This window comes from Lepus europaeus, chromosome 14, assembly GCF_033115175.1.
Source record: "Lepus europaeus isolate LE1 chromosome 14, mLepTim1.pri, whole genome shotgun sequence".
NCBI classification, from domain to species: Eukaryota; Metazoa; Chordata; class Mammalia; order Lagomorpha; family Leporidae; genus Lepus; species Lepus europaeus.
Window position 1 is genome coordinate 54333047 of NC_084840.1, and position 16363 is coordinate 54349409.

Here is a 16363-nt window from a genome sequence, read left to right on the forward strand (position 1 = left end):
ACTAATAGGAGAAAAGAAATAATTAAAATTAGAGAAGAAAACAATAAAATTGTTGTGTGCCAACAAACTGGGAAATCTAGCAGAAATGGATATGCTCCTAGACACATACAACCTACCTAAATTGAGCCATGAAGACACAGAAAACCTAAACAGACCCATAACCAAGACAGAAATTGAATTAGTACAAAGGCCCTCCCAACAAAGAAAAGCCCAGGACCGGATGGATTCACTGTTGAATTCTACGAGACATTTAAAGAAGAACTAACTCTAGTTCTTCTCAAGTTACTCAAAGCAACTGAAAGGGAGGGAATCCTCCCAAATTCTTTCTACAAAGCCAACATCACCTTAATTCCTAAACATGAATAAGATGCAACAGAGAAAGAGAATTAAAGACCAATTTCCCTGATGAACACAAATGCAAAAATTCTCAACAAAATTCTGGCTGATACAATCCAACAATACATCAGAAAGATCATCCACCCAGACGAAGTGGGATTTATCCTTTGTATGCAGGGATGGTTCAACATTCACAAATCAATCAATGATTGAACAAAAACCATGTGATTATCTCAATAGATGCAGAGAAAGCATTTGATAAAATACAACACCCTTTCATGCTTAAAACTCCAAGCAAATTTGATATAGAAGGAACATTCCTCAACACAATCAAGGCAACTTATGACAAACCCATGGCCAGCATCGTAATTAATGGGGAAAAGTTGGAAGTATTGCCACTGAGATCCAGTACCAGACAGAGCTGTCCACTCTCACCACTGCTATTCAATATAGTACTGGAAGTTTTAGCCACAGCCATTAGGCAAGAAAAAGAAATCAAAGGGATACAAATTAAGAAGGAAGAAGCCAAACTATCCCTATGTGCAGACAACATGATTCTTTATTTAGAGAATCCAAAGAACTCCACTAAGAGACTATTAGAACTCAAAGAAGAGTTTGGTAAAGTAGCAGCATATAAAATCAATACACAAAAATCAGCAGCCTTTGTATACACAGACAATGTCACAGTTGAGAAAGAACTTCTAAGATCAATCCCATTCACAATAACTTCAAAAACAATCAAATACCTTGCAATAAACTTAACCAAGGATGTCAAAGATCTCTACAATGAGAATTACAAAACATTAAAGAAAGAAATAAAAGATACCAAAAGATGCAAAAATCTTCCATGTTCATGGATTGGAAGAATTAATATCATCAAAATGTCCATTCTTCCAAAAGCAATTTTCAGATTCATGAAATACCAATTAAAATACCAAAGACATTCTTCTCAGATCTGGAAAAAATGATGCTGAAACTCATATGGAGGCACAGGAGACCTAAAATAGCTAAAGCAATCTTGTACAACAAAAACAAAGCCAGAGGTATCACAATACCAGATTTCAAGATATACTACAAGACAGTTATAATCAAAACAGCATGGTACTGGTAAAAAAAAAAAAAAACAGATGGATAAACCAAAAGACTAAAAGATTTTTAGTCTTTGTGAAGAATATTACTATTTAGTTACAGATAAGACTGACAGAAGAACAATTTGGGAGTGAAAAAAAGGTTAGTGTTAGCTATGTTGACGGGTCTTTTAGAAACCAACAAAGGACATTAAGCAAGTAGCTGGAGATAAAAAACTGAAATTAAAGTGTGGAGGCTGGAACTGGTGAATCAATTTGGGAATCATCAGCATGTAGATGTATTTTTAAAGCCACGGGACTAGGTGAATTAAAGATGATAAGACTGTTCCATAATCCCTGTTATCTAATATAATATACCAAAGCCATATGTGACTAGAGGCTACCACAATGAACAAAGGAGACTAGAGAATGAGTGTAAAGGGAGAAGAATGGAGGTTCTAGGATTGAGTCTGAGTTTAGTATGACTGAATCAGAGACATGAAGAACATTCAGCATAGGAGACTGAGAGGGCACAGCAAGCGGGAGAGAAATCAAGAGTGGTGACTTCCAGAAACCAAATGAAGAAATCTTGAAACAGCAAAGAGTGATAAATAAAATACTGCTGAGAGGTTGGCTAGGATGAAAACTGGGAATTGAGCAGTTTTGGCAACACAGAAGTTACTGACAACCTTGTTAAAGGTTGGCCTTGATGACCTTGATGGAGTGGAACAGAATTGGGATATGGAAGGCAAGAAGTTTGGACAGCTCTTGAAGAGTTCTGCCACAAAGCATGCAAAGAAAAAAGTGGTAGCTTGAGTGACACATGGAAAAAGGGAGATTTAAAAAAAATTGATATCACAATATGTTTGTAAGCTGAGATACAGCATGGTTCTCTAACAGAGAAAGGAAAATAGATGGAAAAACTATCATGAGAAGAGATAATACAGGAACAATAAGTAGATAAAAAGGATTCCAGTTTGAAGGAATAGTAACTGTTCATATAACAGAATAAGAAGGATGTCAGAGGACATGAATACAGATGTACAGGAATTAATATGAGGGTTCTTCAAAAAGTTCATGGAAAATATATATTTTATTTAATTCCATATATTAATATATCAGTCTTATATAACCCACACATATTTTGCAATAGGAAGAGCAAGAAGTTCTTTTTAGGTGTTAATGAAATAAACAGTAAAGTTCCCACCTGAGAGTCAGAAATGGGCAGGAGGTGTCAAACTGATGAGTGTTAACAGGGTCAAAAACAGCAATTCACAAGAGACTTCCCACTAGGCTGCCAGTGACTAGTAACTTAACTAAGACTGAGTTTTGTTGTTCAATAACTCTATGCATAGTATAATCCAATTTTCCTTCATGTCCCCAAGGATAAAATGACAAGCTGACAAATACCCTACAGAGATCTAAATATATTACAGCTGCAGCATTCTGCTAATCAGTAAATGTAGCACCACTATCAAAAGTACAAACCAGATTATTGGGAACAAATTCTTCTTAGAGAATCCATATAATATTTATTGCTCATTTTTTTCCTTCTGTAAATACCTACAAATCTTCTAAAGTCTTTGGTGTAGGTAACATGAAATTCACTAAAATCTATAAAATCTACATTCTTTTTAATTTTAGAACTTTATTTTTCCAGTCTCCTATAAGTTTTCACATTCACCATAATTACTCAAAGATTACCAGCTTTAGGATAATATTAACAAACCTTCTCAGAATCTGACCTTGAGATGTGAACTACTTGGAACAGCCAGAAGTTTTGGTACAGTCTTCTCCCGAATTTTAGGCTTCAATTTTCTATTATTTTTCTTCTGTCTTTATTAGTCTGTGTACAGATCACTTTTCACAGAAAAGTGATCAGAAAAGACATAAACAAAACAAAAGCTGAGAGGTTTAATTAATTATCTGTATCGGTTATCAGGTCAGTTTATTAAGAATCTATTATTTATTTGTAATTTTTATTCTCCACACAGAAAATACAAAAGGTCAGCCTAACCTTTTTCAGAATCTCAGCTTATTATTCTACTACAAATGTGCTCCTCCTTTGCATATTTTATATGTATATATATACATATACACATATATATATTAGTCTGATACCCTTTTTTCATTATTCTACATGTTATTTTAAAATCTCCCCTTTCGAAAGAAAGTTTTTAAGTGAGAATATAATTTTCCTCATGGGCATTGTCTACCTTAGAAAAACTACTACAGAACATGCCTGAAACTAGACTCGTAGTTCAGGCCACCAAAGATTAGAGATGGGACTTGGGCACTCCCTTGACTTGCATCCTCTGGTCTGCTTTAACAAAAACCAGGGGGAAAAGAAAGCTAGGCATCAGAAGCAATGGGTGGCAGGCCTATTAATGGCTGATCTGTACAGTGATCTGACCTCAAGGAGACCCAACAGGCCAGTCTACTGCAGTGGCTTTCAATGTGGTAAGCCTGGGCTTCAGCAGAAGTCAACTTGTGAAGAGCCCTGGCAGCTCTGCCAAGAGTTGGATCACTGGAAATGGACCTGCCCTGGAGTCGAAGGATGCCCAGGTCAGAGCCACAGATCTTATTGGCTCTAAGCTGAAAAGCCCTTCACTCAGCCCAACTTCCAAAGGGACCACTGCAGCTGAGGGGACGGCCAAGCAGTGTCAGCAACATTGCAGGCAGAACTGTAAATTTCTTGTTAGAGATGCCACCTGCCTTTACCTGGCCAGCTCTCCTCCCAGGCCAGCCAAGTAATGAAAGTCAACAGGGTGCCTTCCCTCAGGTGGTTCACACCTCCCTTAGGATATACCCCATGTGAAGAGATAGATAGGTCTGGGCCTCTTAACTTACAAGGCCTAAAGCCCAACAGATTATTACCAGGCCCCTTCTGTCAGGTTCTGTTTGCCTCTCAATCAGAAAACTTAATTGTAGCTTAGACAGCACCTTTCTTAGCTCCTCTAATAATGACTCTGTCCTTTGTTCTAGGCCCTGTCTAGTGCACTTGGGCCTCATTCCTTTGTAATCATAACCTCTACTCTACCACCAATGGCTCTACTCCCAACCTGTGTGTACTGATGGTCCTCTTCTCCACTTAATGCTGTATAATTGTTCAGACCTGGTTAATGCCACTCTTAGGATCATTGGTTACTATCCTCACCCTTTCTTTTATGGCCTTGTCTAAATATGATCAGAGTCGGCGAACTTGGAAGGCTTCCATAATGTTGGCAACTCATGATGAGAGCCCAGGGTGGTTACTGGCGCCATAAACTAGAGTGTCAATTTGTTGGGTCAACAACAGGAGTCACTGTGCACTTGCTCCTCATGTGGGATCTCTGTCCTTAATGTGCTGTACATTGTGATTTAATGCTATAACTAGTACTCAAACAGTATGTTTCACTTTGTGTTGCTGTGTGGGTGCAAACTGTTGAAATCTTTACTTTATTGATCTTCTGTATATAAAGAGAATTGAAAATGAATCTTGATGTGAATGGAAGAGGAGAGGGAGCGGGAGAGGGGAGGGTTGCGGGTGGGAGGGAAGTTATGGGAGTGGGAAGCCATTGTAATCCATAAGCTGTACTTTGGAAATTTATATTCATTAAATAAAAGTAAAAAAAAATCTCCCCTTTCAAGGACAGAACTTCCACTTTGCTTATGGCCTTGTCTAAATACTAACAGATTGCGGATTCAAAAGGCTTCCATAACTGTGGCCACTCATGTCAAGAGCCTCAGGTAACCACTGACATTGTACATAAGAGGGTTAATTGTTAAATTAACAACAGGAGTCACTGTGCTTCCTATGCAGGACCTCTGTCTTCAATGAGTTGTATTATGAGAATTAACTGTAAAATTTGTTCTCAAATAGAGTTGTGTGTGTGCATGTGTGTGCAAATTGTTGAAATCTTTAGTTAGTCTTCTGTGTATGAAGTTAATTGAAAATGAATCTTACAGGAGAATGGAACTGGGATTGGGAGAGAGAGGAGGAGGTGGGGTGGGAGGGTGATTATGGTGGGAAGAATCACTATTTTAAAAGTTGTACTTATGGACTAATGTCTGCTAATACTGACTGATAAAACCAAAAAAGGGAGAGAAGGATCCAACATGGGAAGGGGGAGACACAGCAGACTCACAGAATGACAGATGTCCTAAATAGCACTCTGGCCTCAGAATCAGCCCTTAAGGCATTTGGATCTGGCTGAAGAGCCTATGAGAGTATTTTAGGCATGGAAAGCCAAGACACTCTGGGAAAAAAAAAAAAGAAGAAGGAAGAAGGAAGAAGGAAGAAGAAGAAGGAAGAAGGAAGAAGGAAGAAGGAAGAAGGAAGAAGAAGAAGAAGACCTAAATGAAGGATATCAGCGAGTGTGATCCCAGTGGAAAGAACGGGGCCATCAAGGTAGGAGGTACCTTTCTCTGAAGAGAGGAGAGAACTTCCACTTTGACTATGACCCTGTCGGAATAAGATCGAAGTCGGCGAACTCTAAAGGCTTCCATAGCCTCGGCAACTCATGACTAGAGCCTAGGGAGATTTCTGACGCCATAAACAAGAGTGTTAAATTGTTAAATCAACATCAAGAGTCACTGTGTACTTACGTCCCATGTGGGATCTGTCCTTAATGGTAGGAGCCCAAACAATTTGGCCATTTTTGCTGTTATTCTTGGGCTATTATCAGGGATCTGGATTGGAAGTGGAGGAGTCTGGCGCAAATCAGCACCCATATGGGATGCTGCCATTGCATATGGTGGCTACCGCTACTCCATGCTGCTTGCCCTTCTCTAATTTCTTTCAGCTATTGGAAGCTACAACTATTCAGTTCATTTTTTATATTACTGCTTTAAATAAATATTTATCCATTAGGTGAGGTAGAAATAAGTTAAATATTTTATTATACTTTTTTTTTGGAGATTTAAAAGTATTTATTAGAGGGGCTGGTGCCATGGCACAGTAGGCTAATCCTCCACCTGCAGTGCTGGCATCCCATATGGGTGCTGGTTCTAGTCCTGGCTGTTACTCTTCCAATTCAGCTCTCTGCTGTGGCCTGGGAGGGCAGTAGAGGATGGCCCAAGTAATTGGGCCCCTGCACCCATGTGGGAGACCAGGAAGGAGCACCTGGCTCCTGGCTTCAGATCAGCACAGCTCTGGCCATTGTGACCACCTGGGGAGTGAACCAGTGGACAGAGGACCTTTCTCTCTGTCTCTCCTTCTCACTGGCTGTAACTCTATCTCTCAAATAAATAAAAATCTTTAAAAAAAAAAAGTTGTACTTATGAAATCTGTATTCCTTAACAGCACTCTGAACTCAGAATCAGCCCTTAAGGCATTCAGATCTGGTTGAAAAGCCCATGAGAGCATTTAAGGCATAGAAAGCCAAGACACTGTGGTGAAAAATAGCCTACATGAAAGGTCTCTGTGAGCAAGATCCCAGGGGAAAGAAGGGACCATCAAAGGAGGTAACTTTCCCTAAAGGGAGGCGAGAACTTCCACTTTGCTTATGGCCCTGTCTAAATACTGAATAAGTTTGTGGACTCAAAAGGCTTCCATAGTCTTGGCAGTTCATGACAAGAGCCTTGGGTGATCACTGACGTCATAAATAAGAGTGTCAAGTATTAAATCAACAACAGGAGTCACTGTGCACTTTCTCTGCATGTAGGATCTCTGTCCTTAATGAGTTGTACTATGAGAATTAATGGTAAAAGCTTGTCTTCAAACAGTACTTTATACTTTGTGTGTCTGTGTAGTTGCAAATTGTGGAAATCTTTACTTAGTATAGAGTTGGTCTTTTGTATTTAAAGATAATTAAAAATGAATATTAATGAAGAATGGGATGGGAGAGGGAGTAGGAGGTGGGATGGGAGTAGGGGCGGAAGGGCAGGTATGGGGGGAAGAACTGTTATATTCCTAAAGCTGTACCTATAAAATTCGTATTCATTAAATAAAAGATTTCTAAAAAGAAAAAAGAAATTTGTACTCCTTAAATAAAATGTTTCTTTGGGAAAAAGAAGAAAAAAGAAAATGTAGGTTAGCCACAGGTCACTTTTTTTCAATAAAAACTTTCTCCTGGCCAAAACAAAACAAAAAAAATCTCCCTTTTCATCCAACTGTTCAGTTGAGATTCTGTCTATGATCACCTGACAGCCATTTTCTTTCTAGAGATTGTATCCACGCCATGCAGCACCCACCTTTTCTTTGAACTTTAGGAACTCTGTATTCTAATTCTCTGTATTTTGGCTTTGCTCCATATTCCTCTTCCTATTATTTATTCACTTAGCTATCATTTACAACACATCCACTTTGTGACATACACTAAGAATGCAAAGCAGAAAAGTAATCTCAGTCTCTGTCCTTAAAGAGATCATATTATGATGGCAAAGCTAATCAGTACACAGGTTACTGCATACTACTAAGAGGCACTTAATTTGAGTCATTAGGGAAGCTACATGAAGGAAGTAATCTTTCAGCTAAAGGATAAATAGAGGTTGAACAGGTAAAGAGAAAAAGAAGGAAGAAAGCATTAAAGATGGAAAGAGCAGTTTAAGTTAAGTCATTGAGGAAATGTCAGTAAGTGTGGTATCATGATTATAAAACAAGAAACAGAAAAAATGAAGGTGAAGGAAATGGTAGGTAAAGACCAAATGGTGAAGGCTTTGTACACTACGCTAAGAACCTTAGACTTGAATCTATTGACTAGAAGGTCTTATCAGAATCATCTACAGAGTTTGTTCAGGCCTTACCACCAAAGACTCCAATCCACTAAACCCACATTGGGACCTAGCTATCAGTCTTTTCAACAAGCTTCATAAAGGATTCTGATGAACAGTCAGGGCTGACACTGCTACAGGTGATGGGAAGCCCATGAATTATTTTACACATGTGAGCAACATGGTCAATCTTGAGCAGATAGATTTTAGTAGTAATATGGAAGACAGATTTTAGAGAGGAATATCTAACAGCATAGAAACCAATTTGGAGACTGCTATAATACTCCATACAAAAGGTGAGGAGACCTTTTCCTACAGCAACAGAAGGGTACACACTTTTAAAAAACAATTATGGAAGATGAATTAGATTAGGAAGTAGGGAGAAGTGGTGGTGGTGGAGGTGAAATCAGGACAACCCTATGAATATTAGCTTGGCTAAAAGATAGATGGCATTGCCACCTAGGAAATATAGAAAAGAAGAGCTAACATCTTTGTGCAAAATCTCCCTATCAGGGCAAAACCACCCCAAGCCAGGTGACCTGAGGTCATTAGGCCACTGACCAACCTCTTTGCAGTGACTACTGAAACTAACCACACCATTCCAATTTCAGCAAAACTCAAAATACAGATCTTGAAACCATCCCAATCCCCATCCCATGGTTTCCAATGCCAGGCAGAATAAGGAAATGGTGCAAGTGTACTACTCTTCCAAGAAGGTAGAATTAGAAAAGAAAATAGAAAGGAGCATGAGAAAGAAGCCATGAGTAAGAAAAAACATGTTTTAAATGATTTGTTTTTGATTGGTTTCTTTTAGAATTAGAAGAACCTGACATATTTTTAGAGTACAAGAAAGAAGCAGGCTGGGGGTATAGCCAGCCAACTCCTACAGGCTTTGATAAGTGTGCACTTCTTCCCAGCTCAAGTGGCATGATATTAGTTGCTTGAAATCAGCACAAATGGGAAGATTTACATTACGAAAACGGGCAAATGCTAGACAAAAAGGTCTCTTTTTTCTCCCCCTCTCCTCAGGAAGGCCAATGTACTATCACACCATTGCTTCCAGCATGGGAGAAGACACTGAAGACAGAGGCAAGAGAATGAATGAGTGAAGGAGGATTAACCTAGTGTGTCACGGCATGCCCTTGCTCCACTTCTGATCCAGCTCTCTGCTAATGTGCCTGCGAAAGCAGAAGATGGCCCAAGTCCTTTGGCTTCTGCACCCAAAGTTCCTCAACAGTCTAGACAAGGGCTGGTCCTGTCATTGTCTCTCATAGTGTCCATTTCACTTAGCAACAACAACAACAAAAATACTAAAAGGAATAAAATAGTAAGTTGTTCCTCAACAGTCAAGACAAGGGCTGATCATGTCATTGTCTCTCATAGTGTCCATTTCACTTCATACATTTACCATTGAAAATAAAATCTTAATCTCAACAGTAGGGCAAGATGCATTTTCTAGGTTGCTAAATTTCCTCCTCAAGAGATATCAAACAACCAGTGGCCACAATGATAGAGGAAATGGGCTCATTATATTACAGTTCCCTTATTCACAAATTCAATAATTCAAGCAATATTTATTATGTATTAGATAAACATTTCAATAGATAGTATTAATCTGCCTACTCATTCTATTTTCACTAATTTCAGTAAATCTGTTCTGAACAGTTAACCAAATATATTCTAAATAAAAGAACCACAGGCAGCACACTGGGAATCTAGCAATTACTAGCCAGTCACACAGAGTTGTTTGTTGTTTGCTTCCTCACCTCTTCTCTTTTCTGTTCTTTTCCTCTCTTTTTTTCTTCCTTCCTTCCTTTCTTAAGATTTATTTATTTACTTGAAAGGCAGAGTTGCAGAGAGAGAGAGAGAGAGATCTTCCATTTGCTGGTTCACTCTCCAGATGGCCTCCATGGCTAGGGACCAGGCTAGAGCCAGGAGCTTCAACAGGGTCTCCCACATGGTTCCAGGGGCCCAGGTATTTTATTTTATTTTTTTTAAGATTTATTTGAAAGGCAGAGTTACAAAGAGAGAGGGGGAGAAAGAGAGTGAGAGAGATCTTCCATTTGCTCTTCCACACACCAAGTGGCTGCAACAGCTGGGGCTGGGGCTGGGCCTGGCTGAAGGCAGGAACTAGGAGCTTCATCCATGTCTCCTATATAGGTGCAAGGAGCCCAAGCACTCGGGCCATCTTCCACTGATTTCCCAGGCACATTAGCAGGGAGCTGGATCTGAAGCGGAGCAGCTACCGGCTGGAAATGACGCCTGCCTGGGATGCCAATGTCACAGGCAGCAGCTCTGGCCACAGTTCTGGCCCCCATGGCTTCCTCTTTCATAAAACATCTATCCCACAGAGTTGCTACGTGGATCCTAGGAGCTCATAAGTCAGAAGCAGTCTTTGCAAATTTTACAGTTCTATTTGAATGCTCAGCTCTAGTTGAACGTTAAGACAGAGTGCCATCTGGAGGAAGAAAGGGAACATTGCAACCTTTTCTCAGAGTAGTCTGCAAGGAAACAGATGTTCTGCTTTATGATGCACTTTTCAAGGAAGCAACTAAAAATAAAAGCAGGGAGTATCTGTAGTTTTCACCTTTTTCCTGCTTTTTGGCTTTCTCAGAAAAAAATTGTGAAAGGAGGGGGCGGCGCTGTGGCGTAGCAGATAAAGCCGCTGCCTGCAGTGCCAGCATCCCATATGGGCGCCAGTTAGAGTCCTGGCTGCTCCACCTCCAATCCAGCTACCTGCAGTGGCCTGGGAAAGCAGTGGAGAATGGCCCAAGTGTTTGGCCCCCTGCACCCGCGTGGGAGACCCGGAGGAAGCTCCTGGCTTCTGGTTCCAGATTGGTGCAGCTCCAGCTGTTGTAGCCACTTGGGGAGTGAACCAGCTGATGGAAGACCTCTCTCTCTCTCTGCCTCTGCCTCTCTGTAACTCTGTCTTTCAAATAAATGAATAAATCTTTAAAAAAAGTGAAAGAAATACAAGAAAAAAGTTATAATAATGACTTTTATTCTTATATCCTGATTAGGAAGCATAATATTTCCTTATCAAAAACTGTTACATACAAAAGCCTCAATACCTAACCTTTCAGCAAATGTTAAAAATCCTGGTAAGCCCTTTTTAAAAATAACACTGTGTGCTGGAAGAAGTTTCTTAATTAGTATTAGAGAACTTACAAGAAATAACATTTTTTCAGAAACATTATTATGTACCAAAAATGAAGGTAACTACTATAAATCAGTTATTGTGACAACTAAAACAAAATAATGTACAGAATAATGAATATTCAAAAAATTCTGTTGATTCATAATATGACACAATTTGAATCAGCCTTCTTGAGAATAAGGGTTGGTTGGGGCCATCGCTGTGGCATAGCAGATAAAGCCACCCACCGCCTGAAGTGTTGGCATCCCACATGGGTGCTGGCTCATTTCCCGGCTGCTCCACTTCTGATCCAGCTCTCTACTATGGCTGGGAAAGCAGTAGAAGATGGCCCAAACCCTCGGGCCCCTGCACCCACATGGGAGACCCAGAAGAAGCTCCTGGCTCCTAGCTTCGGGTCAGTGTAGCTCCAGCCGTTGCAGCCAATTGGGGAGTAAACCATCAGATGGAAGACTCCTCTCTCTCTCTCTCTCTCTCTCTCTCTGTGCAACTCTGACTTTCAAATAAATAAATAAATCTTAAAAAAAAAAAAAAGAAGGGTTGGTTGATAAGGATTTAACTATGCTAAATCTTGCCTCTCCAGAATTCAGTATATGCTGAAGACAGACTGATTAGCAACTTTCCCAAATATCTCACATATTCTTTGCAACATATCACTAAGAACCTTAAGATAAAAATTATAATACCATTTATAGCATTTTGTAAAAGACATCAATAAAGGAAGGAACAAGAATAACTTAGAATTCACAAATTTTCATGGTAGAAAAATAACTTTATATTCTCTGAGGTTCACAGGTCCAAGGTCCCAGAAGTGGTAAGGGCCCTGGACTACCTCCTTGCCAGTTGTCTTGAAGTTATATAATATTTTGTAAACTAATTAACTGGAACTAAAATAGTCAAGTTTAGAAGACACAGCCTTTGCTCTTCTATCACATCAGTTAAAAATTAGACAATGGGCAAAGTGCATTCCTTAAGACTACATGCTATTTCTAAATGGCATCCAGAGCCTTTACGCAAATCCACTATATTGGAAACAAAATTTTAAGGTCTGTCCTTATGAATTTCTATAACCATAATATAGAACCATATGTCTGAAATAAAGGAAACTTGGGGAGGGGGGGTTAGGTGGCAGATTAGGAACTGACCTTGTTCAGATTAACAGAATCCTCTGTGAAGAATAAACTAGCTAGGACAGGCATTTGGCCTAATGGTTATGACACTGTTTGGGATGCATGCATCCCATATCAGAGTGCCAGGCTTTGAGTCCTAGCTCTGCTCCTGATTCCAGCTTCCTGATAATGTATACCATGGGAGGCAGGGTCCCTGCCACCCATGTGGAAAACCCAGATTGAGTTCTTAACTCCCAGTTTTGGTCAGGCCCAGACCTGCTCATTGTGGGCATTTGAGGAATGACCAGGGGATGGGAACACTGACTGCTTGTCTCTCAAATAACATAAATAAATAAATTTTAAAAAGAATAAACTAATTGAAGCATATCAGTTGAATGATACAGTATTTATTTTATTATTTGAGAAGAAAAGAGATGGACACAGTGTTCTGATCCACTAATTCTCTCCCCTCTGCCCCAGATGCCCACTGAGCCAGGGCTGGGCCAAACCAACCGGAGTGGGGTACTCAATCAAGTTCTACCACATGGACCCAACTCCTTAAGCTATCACTTGCTGCCTGCCAGGATCTACATTAACAGGAAACTGGAATCAGGAACCAGAGCCAAGACTGAAATCCAGGTATATTCAATAGGGGATGTGGGTGTCTTAACACTAAGCCAAACATCTACCCTTAAATTATACAATATTTAAGAAAGATAATACTTATTAATCTAAGTTTTACCATGTAGCTTTTTGGTCCAATACTAGATGTGTTAAGCAAAACTATCAGAATGATTCTCAACTAAAGACTTGAAACAGAAAGTTGACTAGGAATACTCTGTGTGTGTGTGTATCTAATATATTATATATCTTTTATTAGTATAAGCATTATTATAATCTATTTCATAGTGAATAATAAATATACTCCTTTAAAAAAACTGAAACAAAATTTTATAGTCATCATGAAAAATATGTTGAATGGGCTTTGGAATTTAAAATGCAAATCAGGGAAGAACACCTTAACAAAGTTCTAAAATAACTGAAGAAGAGAGTCCATAAAAACTACTTAAGTAATAAGACAAGTGGTTTCACAAACTGAAGTATCCCATAAGACAAACCACAATCCCACAATTATCAAAAATTCACTATAGTTAGGGGCATGTTCAACTTGCACTGAACCAATTAAGTTCAAAAGAAATGAGAGTTATTGTTTGGACATCAGGCCCTCCTTGACAGATACTACATTTGATTCTGTGAATTGTGCATTAACAAGTATCTCACATACATTCTTATGAAGTTCGGACTGTGGTCTCCAGCTTCTTAGAGACTAACTTGGGACAGCTTCTGGAAGGCAATGGACTTAATAAGACCCTACAAAGTCTGAATAACAACCCATGTCTCCACAGAAGAAATTCAGAATTCCAACTTGAATTTCTTGCAACATATTTTTCACTCTCTCCCACTACTCCACCTGACAAGCAGTAGGAGATGAGATTCCTATACCTCTAAGCTATTTGTGGTTAATCCCGTCATCTGGGGAAAGAGCTCCAAAAGCAAAGGAGTAAACTTGAAGCAAACACAGGCCAATTAAACTTGATCAGGTAATTCAGCACCTCTCCAAATCCTCCCAGAGTTCTCAAAATCCCACATTCAGCTACAATGTAGTTTAAATAGCCTGAAGAGGAGTTCAATGGATATTAGCACCTTATATAGACAAATGTATGAACACACACACATATACATACATTGTAAAGACAATTTTTTAAAAACATTTCTTTTCTTTGAGAGGCCGAGAGACATAAAGAGAAACCTGTGATTCGCTGGTTCCTTCCACAAATGCTCAGGTATTTGATGTCTCCCAAAGTGCACATTATGAGGAAGCTGGATCGGAAACTTTTGGAACACAATCATTTGTAAGAAGTAACTGTCGCGGCTGGCGCTGTGGCGCAGGGGGTTAAAGCCCTAGCCTGCAGCGCCAGCATCTCATATGGGCACCAGTTCAAGTACCGGCTGCTCCACTTCTGATCCAGCTCTCTGCTGTGACCTGGGAAAGCAGCAGAGGATGGCCCAAGTCCTTGGGCCCCTGCACCTGCCTGGGAGACTTGGAAGAAGCTCCTGGCTCCTGGCTTCAGATCAGCGCAGCTCTGGCGGTTGCAGCCATTTGAGGAGTGAACCAGGGGATAAAAGACCTCTCTCTCTCTCTGGCTCTACACCTCTCTGTAACTCTTTCAAATAAATAAAATAAGTTTTTTTAAAAAGCAACTGCCATACACAAATATTTTCAACCAACACCTAAGTTAACAAGTTGCCAGTAAAGGAAAACTTCCAGAATTTGCATGTAATAAATTATTTTAAAATGAGGACCTATTCTACAATCATCATTCAGAGTTAAATCACCTCTTGGTCAATGACCATATCACCCTTCATAAAAATTTTTTTAAAGATTTATTTTATTTATTTTAAAGACAGAGTTAGAGAGAGGCAGAGAGAGAGAGAGAAAAAAAAAAAGAGAGGAAGAGAGAAAGAGAAAATGAGATCGATCTTCTATCCACTGGTTCACTCCCCAAACAGCCACAATGACCAGAGCTGGGCCAATCCGAAGCCAGGAGCCAGGAGTCTCTTCCCGGTCTCCCACGTGGGTGCAGGGGCCCAAGTATTTGGGCCATCATCTGTTGCTTTCTCAGGTGCATTAGCAGAGAGCTGGATCCAAAGTGGAGGAGCTGGGACTTGAACCAGTGCCCATATGGGATGCTGGCGCTGCAGACGGTGGTTTTACCAGCACACCACAGCGCCAGCTCCACCCTCCTTAAAATTTTAACTATAAGAACACTAAAACAAATGGAGGTTTCCTAGATTTCCTAGAACAGGCCTTTGCTGTGGTATAACAGATTAAGCTGCAGCCTGCAATGCCAGCATCCTGGAATATGAATGCTGGTTCAATTCCCCGATGTTCTACTTCCAATCCAGCTCCCTGCTAATGCGCCTGGAAAAGCAGCAGAAAATGGACCCAAGTACTTGGGCCCCTGAACCCATGTGGGAGATCCGGAAGAAGCTCCTGGCTCCTGGCTTGGATTTGGTCCAGATCCTGGCTGTTGCAGCCATTTGGAGGTGAACCAGCAGATGGAAGAGCTCTGTCTCTCTTTGTAACTTTGCCTTTCAAATAAAATAATATTTAACAAAACAAAACAAAACAAAAAAACCCAGAAATCCTAAAAGTCAAAAAACTTAACACCTAGGTTATAGATTTCTATTTGATGTTTCTCAAAAATAGTATAAAAAAATAAATAAAAATGCTTTTCACAGCCAAACTAGTCTTTCACAACCCTACCTGTTAGAGCATTCCAGTGACTGGGTCTGGCATTAAATATAACTATAATTAGATAGTGACCCTCTCTCTCTTTCCTATGTTTGTTTTCGTTCCTCCAAGCACCACAAATTTCCTGATGCCCTAAATTTCTCAAGGTGTTCTATAGCTTTATATTATCTTTTCCCACATGTTTCTACATTTTTCATTTATAACAAAAAGTAAATAAATAACCTGAGCGGTGGGGGGAGACTGCTCCTCCTAGAAAGAAGTATTTACATTTTAACAAGAAGTAATGCTGGGGCCAGCACTGTGGCATAGCAGGTAAAGCTGCTGCCTGCAGCCGGCATCCCATATGGCACCAGTTCAAATCCTGGCTGCTCCACTTCCAATCCTGCTCTCTGGTATAGCCTGGGATAGCAGTAGAAGATGGCCCAAGTCCTTGTGCCCCTGCACCCACATGGAAGATGCAGAAGAAGCTCCTGGTTTCTGGCTTAGGATTGGCGCAGCTTTAGCAGTTTGGGCATCTGGGGAGTGAACCAGCGGATGGAAGACTTCTCTCTCTCTCCCTCTGCCTCTCTGTAACTCTGCCTTTCAAATAAATTAATTAATTTTTAAAAAGTAATGCTTTCAGCTCTAACCAAAATTTTAGCATTAGAGGGGAAGAATTGGCTCTGAACTAGATGTTTCATATTAAAAA

The 16363-nt window shown here is 39.9% G+C and overlaps 1 protein-coding gene across 4 annotated transcripts in view; it reads right to left on the reverse strand.

The window, feature by feature from the left end:
* LYST (lysosomal trafficking regulator) overlaps nt 1-16363 on the reverse strand; it is a 225275-nt gene that overhangs the window by 185102 nt on the left and 23810 nt on the right. For 2 of the 4 annotated variants that reach the window (XM_062210655.1, XM_062210652.1), the window contains exon 2: nt 3149-3263. The exons of 1 other annotated variant lie outside the window; for it this stretch is intronic. The gene's annotated coding sequence lies outside the window, so the exon portion shown is untranslated. Of the gene's footprint in view, nt 1-3132; nt 3264-16363 lie in introns of all 4 variants that reach the window. One more of the 4 variants, XM_062210654.1, reaches the window with a different exon arrangement.